An 8,034-nucleotide genomic window follows, 5' to 3' on the forward strand; every position below is an offset into this window, starting at 1 on the left:
GGATGGCATATATCTTGTACAGTTTGGATTTGGAATCATTTGATGTATAGTTGAAAATTTAGTTTCCGCTTCGCTTATGACATGTAATTATTGAAGAACATGTTGTAATATTTGAGATTTATATTGTAATTCATTTGAGGACTGTAGTGAACGACTGAGTCCCGGCGAGAGCTGGGCAGGCGGCCCGCCGAACCCTTTGGTTCGCCTTAGGGGGAGGTGGGGCCGTCACAGTTGGTATCAGAGCTTAGGCTTCAGATTCTTGTAGTGTATCCTAGGCTTGAAGTTTAGGATGCCGGACAGTGGGTTTGGTCTGAAATATTAGTGATTCTTGCGGGATGTCTCAACTTGATTGGTATAAGATGGAATGTCGAGGACGACATTCTTTTAAGGAGGGGAGTTTGTGACGCCCCGAAAGAATGAGTGTGGGAACCCGGAAATTTTCTAAATTTCAGGTCAATCCGAGCAGCGTATCTTGTGAAAAGACGGAATTACCCTTGCTGCCCTGGTTTTACCAGAATGTGAGAATTGCGTCTGTAATTGGTTATTTTGGTTGGGAATGCTTCCGAATTGGTTGTTGAGATCTTCTGATGAAATGTAGCCCTGTTTCTTATCTTTCGGATGGCTTTGGAATTTCTGAATTTGGACTTAGCTAGGTTGATTCATGATGTTTGCACCACAATGCGATTGGTGAACCTGTTTTTGCGGTTCTGGTGTAGTATCTTGCAATTTTGACCTGGTTACACTCGATACTGGACAGAGTTGCCTTCTACAACATTGTAGCCCGATCTCTTAGCTTCGAAACGGTGGGTCTTGGACCTTTATCCGATAATCGTAGTGCCTTTGGTGCAATTACCGTAAAATAATGTCAAAAACTATTTTTCTGGGTTTGAGCTTAACTTTCATTTCCGGACATTTCCCTAGCTTGACTTGTATTTGTACTTCTGGGAGCTTGCTGAATGGCTATTGAATGAACTTGTTGTTGTGTGTGTACCTTTGGGTTTGAATGAGAAATATAATGAAGCCATGACGGCTGGAAAAGTAAGTAAATTTAGGGGAAGTGCTGTCCGAACTTTTAAAGGGCTTGATTGCTTTGCGTTTGTGATCTAAGGCTTGGATTTGAGTAAGGCGATGATATTTGATGGATGGTTTCTGAGCCATGGAGGTGAGTGACCCTAAACTGTTTCCAAAGTTATTATTGAAATGTTTCTTGCATTATTTACTCGACGGCATCTCATGCGTGCTTGAATGTGAATTCAAGATATGATTTTGGCTTCAATGAGTTCTGGGAAAGTCTTGTGTTGGACACCAACGTCTCCACCCTGTTTATGGTTCATGTTCATGTTATCTGGAGCTCAAAAAGGGGCTCCCTCTCACTGTTAATGTGAAATGATCTATTTGAGCGTTGGGTGTTCAAGTTCAATGATTTCACTGGCTCACGAGAGCAATAAACGTACATTTGATCTTGGAATCATGACATCATTGAAATGCATTATTGTGAAATATATTTGATGACTGCTTTTACTGGTTACTCGCTGAGCTTCTAGCTCACCCCAAAACGATTTTATTCCCCTCCACAGGGCTCAAGGCGAAGGAATGGCGAGTAGTACTTATTCATGCGGCTGGATGGCATATATCTTGTACAGTTTGGATTTGGAATCATTTGATGTATAGTTGAAAATTTAGTTTCCGCTTCGCTTATGACATGTAATTATTGAAGAACATGTTGTAATATTTGAGATTTATATTGTAATTCATTTGAGAACTGTAGTGAACGACTGAGTCCCGGCGAGAGTTGGGCAGGCGGCCCGCCGAACCCTTTGGTTCGCCTTAGGGGGAGGTGGGGCCGTCACAGTTGGTATCAGAGCTTAGGCTTCAGATTCTTGTAGTGTATCCTAGGCTTGAATTTTAGGATGCCGGACAGTGGGTTTGGTCTGAAATATTAGTGATTCTTGCGGGATGTCTCGACTTGATTGGTATAAGATGGAATGTCGAGGACGACATTCTTTTAAGGAGGAGAGTTTATGACGCCCCGAAAGAATGAGTGTGAGAACCCGGAAATTTTCTAATTTTCAGGTCAATCCGAGCAGCGTATCTTGTGAAAAGACGGAATTACCCTTGCTGCCCTGGTTTTACCAGAATGTGAGAATTGCGTCTGTAATTGGTTATTTTGGTTGGGAATGCTTCCGAATTGGTTGTTGAGATCTTCTGATGAAATGTAGCCCTGTTTCTTATCTTTCGGATGGCTTTGGAATTTCTGAATTTGGACTTAGCTAGGTTGATTCATGATGTTTGCACCACAATGCGATTGGTGAACCTGTTTTTGCGGTTCTGGTGTAGTATCTTGCAATTTTGACCTGGTTACACTCGATACTGGACAGAGTTGCCTTCTACAACATTGTAGCCCGATCTCTTAGCTTCGAAACGGTGGGTCTTGGACCTTTATCCGATAATCGTAGTGCCTTTGGTGCAATTACCGTAAAATAATGTCAAAAACTATTTTTCTGGGTTTGAACTTAACTTTCATTTCCGGACATTTCCCTAACTTGACTTGTATTTGTACTTCTGGGAGCTTGCTGAATGGCTATTGAATGAACTTGTTGTTGTGTGTGTACCTTTGGGTTTGAATGAGAAATATAATGAAGCCATGACGGCTGGAAAAGTAAGTAAATTTAGGGGAAGTGCTGTCCGAACTTTTAAAGGGCTTGATTGCTTTGTGTTTGTGATCTAAGGCTTGGATTTGAGTAAGGCGATGATATTTGATGGATGGTTTCTGAGCCATGGAGGTGAGTGACCCTAAACTGTTTCCAAAGTTATTATTGAAATGTTTCTTGCATTATTTACTCGACGGCATCTCATGCGTGCTTGAATGTGAATTCAAGATATGATTTTGGCTTCAATGAGTTCTGGGAAAGTCTTGTGTTGGACACCAACGTCTCCACCCTGTTTATGGTTCATGTTCATGTTATCTGGAGCTCAAAAAGGGGCTCCCTCTCACTGTTAATGTGAAATGATCTATTTGAGCGTTGGGTGTTCAAGTGCAATGATTTCACTGGCTCACGAGAGCAATAAATGTACATTTGATCTTGGAATCATGACATCATTGAAATGCATTATTGTGAAATATATTTGATGACTGCTTTTACTGGTTACTCGCTGAGCTTCTAGCTCACCCCAAAACGATTTTATTCCCCTCCACAGGGCTCAAGGCGAAGGAATGGCGAGTAGTACTTATTCATGCGGCTGGATGGCATATATCTTGTACAGTTTGGATTTGGAATCATTTGATGTATAGTTGAAAATTTAGTTTCCGCTTCGCTTATGACATGTAATTATTGAAGAACATGTTGTAATATTTGAGATTTATATTGTAATTCATTTGAGGACTGTAGTGAACGACTGAGTCCCGGCGAGAGCTGGGCAGGCGGCCCGCCGAACCCTTTGGTTCGCCTTAGGGGGAGGTGGGGCCGTCACAGTTGGTATCAGAGCTTAGGCTTCAGATTCTTGTAGTGTATCCTAGGCTTGAAGTTTAGGATGCCGGACAGTGGGTTTGGTCTGAAATATTAGTGATTCTTGCGGGATGTCTCGACTTGATTGGTATAAGATGGAATGTCGAGGACGACATTCTTTTAAGGAGGAGAGTTTGTGACGCCCCGAAAGAATGAGTGTGAGAACCCGGAAATTTTCTAATTTTCAGGTCAATCCGAGCAGCGTATCTTGTGAAAAGACGGAATTACCCTTGCTGCCCCGATTTTACCCGAATGTGAGAATTGCGTCTGTAATTGGTTATTTTGGTTGGGAATGCTTCCGAATTGGTTGTTGAGGTCTTCTGATGAAATGTAGCCCTGTTTCTTATCTTTCGGATGGCTTTGGAATTTCTGAATTTGGACTTAGCTAGGTTGATTCATGATGTTTGCACCACAATGCGATTGGTGAACCTGTTTTTGCGGTTCTGGTGTAGTATCTTGCAATTTTGACCTGGTTACACTCGATACTGGACAGAGTTGCCTTCTACAACATTGTAGCCCGATCTCTTAGCTTCGAAACGGTGGGTCTTGGACCTTTATCCGATAATCGTAGTGCCTTTGGTGCAATTACCGTAAAATAATGTCAAAAACTATTTTTCTGGGTTTGAGCTTAACTTTCATTTCCGGACATTTCCCTAGCTTGACTTGTATTTGTACTTCTGGGAGCTTGCTGAATGGCTATTGAATGAACTTGTTGTTGTGTGTGTACCTTTGGGTTTGAATGAGAAATATAATGAAGCCATGACGGCTGGAAAAGTAAGTAAATTTAGGGGAAGTGCTGTCCGAACTTTTAAAGGGCTTGATTGCTTTGCGTTTGTGATCTAAGGCTTGGATTTGAGTAAGGCGATGATATTTGATGGATGGTTTCTGAGCCATGGAGGTGAGTGACCCTAAACTGTTTCCAAAGTTATTATTGAAATGTTTCTTGCATTATTTACTCGACGGCATCTCATGCGTGCTTGAATGTGAATTCAAGATATGATTTTGGCTTCAATGAGTTCTGGGAAAGTCTTGTGTTGGACACCAACGTCTCCACCCTGTTTATGGTTCATGTTCATGTTATCTGGAGTTCAAAAAGGGGCTCCCTCTCACTGTTAATGTGAAATGATCTATTTGAGCGTTGGGTGTTCAAGTGCAATGATTTCACTGGCTCACGAGAGCAATAAACGTACATTTGATCTTGGAATCATGACATCATTGAAATGCATTATTGTGAAATATATTTGATGACTGCTTTTACTGGTTACTCGCTGAGCTTCTAGCTCACCCCAAAACGATTTTATTCCCCTCCACAGGGCTCAAGGCGAAGGAATGGCGAGTAGTACTTATTCATGCGGCTGGATGGCATATATCTTGTACAGTTTGGATTTGGAATCATTTGATGTATAGTTGAAAATTTAGTTTCCGCTTCGCTTATGACATGTAATTATTGAAGAACATGTTGTAATATTTGAGATTTATATTGTAATTCATTTGAGGACTGTAGTGAACGACTGAGTCCCGGCGAGAGCTGGGCAGGCGGCCCGCCGAACCCTTTGGTTCGCCTTAGGGGGAGGTGGGGCCGTCACAGTTGGTATCAGAGCTTAGGCTTCAGATTCTTGTAGTGTATCCTAGGCTTGAAGTTTAGGATGCCGGACAGTGGGTTTGGTCTGAAATATTAGTGATTCTTGCGGGATGTCTCAACTTGATTGGTATAAGATGGAATGTCGAGGACGACATTCTTTTAAGGAGGGGAGTTTGTGACGCCCCGAAAGAATGAGTGTGGGAACCCGGAAATTTTCTAAATTTCAGGTCAATCCGAGCAGCGTATCTTGTGAAAAGACGGAATTACCCTTGCTGCCCTGGTTTTACCAGAATGTGAGAATTGCGTCTGTAATTGGTTATTTTGGTTGGGAATGCTTCCGAATTGGTTGTTGAGGTCTTCTGATGAAATGTAGCCTTGTTTCTTATCTTTCGGGTGGCTTTGGAATTTCTGAATTTGGACTTAGCTAGGTTGATTCATGATGTTTGCACCACAATGCGATTGGTGAACCTGTTTTTGCGGTTCTGGTGTAGTATCTTGCAATTTTGACCTGGTTACACTCGATACTGGACAGAATTGCCTTCTACAACATTGTAGCCCGATCTCTTAGTTTCGAAACGGTTGGTCTTGGACCTTTATCCGATAATCGTAGTGCCTTTGGTGCAATTACCGTAAAATAATGTCAAAAACTGTTTTTCTGGGTTTGAGCTTAACTTTCATTTCCGGACATTTCCCTAGCTTGACTTGTATTTGTACTTCTGGGAGCTTGCTGAATGGCTATTGAATGAACTTGTTGTTGTGTGTGGACCTTTGGGTTTGAATGAGAAATATAATGAAGCCATGACGGCTGGAAAAGTAAGTAAATTTAGGGGAAGTGCTGTCCGAACTTTTAAAGGGCTTGATTGCTTTGCGTTTGTGATCTAAGGCTTGGATTTGAGTAAGGCGATGATATTTGATGGATGGTTTCTGAGCCATGGAGGTGAGTGACCCTAAACTGTTTCCAAAGTTATTATTGAAATGTTTCTTGCATTATTTACTCGACGGCATCTCATGCGTGCTTGAATGTGAATTCAAGATATGATTTTGGCTTCAATTAGTTCTGGGAAAGTCTTGTGTTGGACACCAACGTCTCCACCCTGTTTATGGTTCATGTTCATGTTATCTGGAGCTCAAAAAGGGGCTCCCTCTCACTGTTAATGTGAAATGATCTATTTGAGCGTTGGGTGTTCAAGTGCAATGATTTCACTGGCTCACGAGAGCAATAAATGTACATTTGATCTTGGAATCATGACATCATTGAAATGCATTATTGTGAAATATATTTGATGACTGCTTTTACTGGTTACTCGCTGAGCTTCTAGCTCACCCCAAAACGATTTTATTCCCCTCCACAGGGCTCAAGGCGAAGGAATGGCGAGTAGTACTTATTCATGCGGCTGGATGGCATATATCTTGTACAGTTTGGATTTGGAATCATTTGATGTATAGTTGAAAATTTAGTTTCCGCTTCGCTTATGACATGTAATTATTGAAGAACATGTTGTAATATTTGAGATTTATATTGTAATTCATTTGAGGACTGTAGTGAACGACTGAGTCCCGGCGAGAGCTGGGCAGGCGGCCCGCCGAACCCTTTGGTTCGCCTTAGGGGGAGGTGGGGCCGTCACAGTTGGTATCAGAGCTTAGGCTTCAGATTCTTGTAGTGTATCCTAGGCTTGAAGTTTAGGATGCCGGACAGTGGGTTTGGTCTGAAATATTAGTGATTCTTGCGGGATGTCTCGACTTGATTGGTATAAGATGGAATGTCGAGGACGACATTCTTTTAAGGAGGAGAGTTTGTGACGCCCCGAAAGAATGAGTGTGAGAACCCGGAAATTTTCTAATTTTCAGGTCAATCCGAGCAGCGTATCTTGTGAAAAGACGGAATTACCCTTGCTGCCCCGATTTTACCCGAATGTGAGAATTGCGTCTGTAATTGGTTATTTTGGTTGGGAATGCTTCTGAATTGGTTGTTGAGGTCTTCTGATGAAATGTAGCCCTGTTTCTTATCTTTCGGATGGCTTTGGAATTTCTGAATTTGGACTTAGCTAGGTTGATTCATGATGTTTGCACCACAATGCGATTGGTGAACCTGTTTTTGAGGTTCTGGTGTAGTATCTTGCAATTTTGACCTGGTTACACTCGATACTGGACAGAGTTGCCTTCTACAACATTGTAGCCCGATCTCTTAGCTTCGAAACGGTGGGTCTTGGACCTTTATCCGATAATCGTAGTGCCTTTGGTGCAATTACCGTAAAATAATGTCAAAAACTATTTTTCTGGGTTTGAGCTTAACTTTCATTTCCGGACATTTCCCTAGCTTGACTTGTATTTGTACTTCTGGGAGCTTGCTGAATGGCTATTGAATGAACTTGTTGTTGTGTGTGTACCTTTGGGTTTGAATGAGAAATATAATGAAGCCATGACGGCTGGAAAAGTAAGTAAATTTAGGGGAAGTGCTGTCCGAACTTTTAAAGGGCTTGATTGCTTTGCGTTTGTGATCTAAGGCTTGGATTTGAGTAAGGCGATGATATTTGATGGATGGTTTCTGAGCCATGGAGGTGAGTGACCCTAAACTGTTTCCAAAGTTATTATTGAAATGTTTCTTGCATTATTTACTCGACGGCATCTCATGCGTGCTTGAATGTGAATTCAAGATATGATTTTGGCTTCAATGAGTTCTGGGAAAGTCTTGTGTTGGACACCAACGTCTCCACCCTGTTTATGGTTCATGTTCATGTTATCTGGAGCTCAAAAAGGGGCTCCCTCTCACTGTTAATGTGAAATGATCTATTTGAGCGTTGGGTGTTCAAGTGCAATGATTTCACTGGCTCACGAGAGCAATAAACGTACATTTGATCTTGGAATCATGACATCATTGAAATGCATTATTGTGAAATATATTTGATGACTGCTTTTACTGGTTACTCGCTGAGCTTCTAGCTCACC

This window comes from Coffea arabica, chromosome 5e, assembly GCF_036785885.1.
Source record: "Coffea arabica cultivar ET-39 chromosome 5e, Coffea Arabica ET-39 HiFi, whole genome shotgun sequence".
In the NCBI taxonomy this organism is placed as follows: domain Eukaryota; kingdom Viridiplantae; phylum Streptophyta; class Magnoliopsida; order Gentianales; family Rubiaceae; genus Coffea; species Coffea arabica.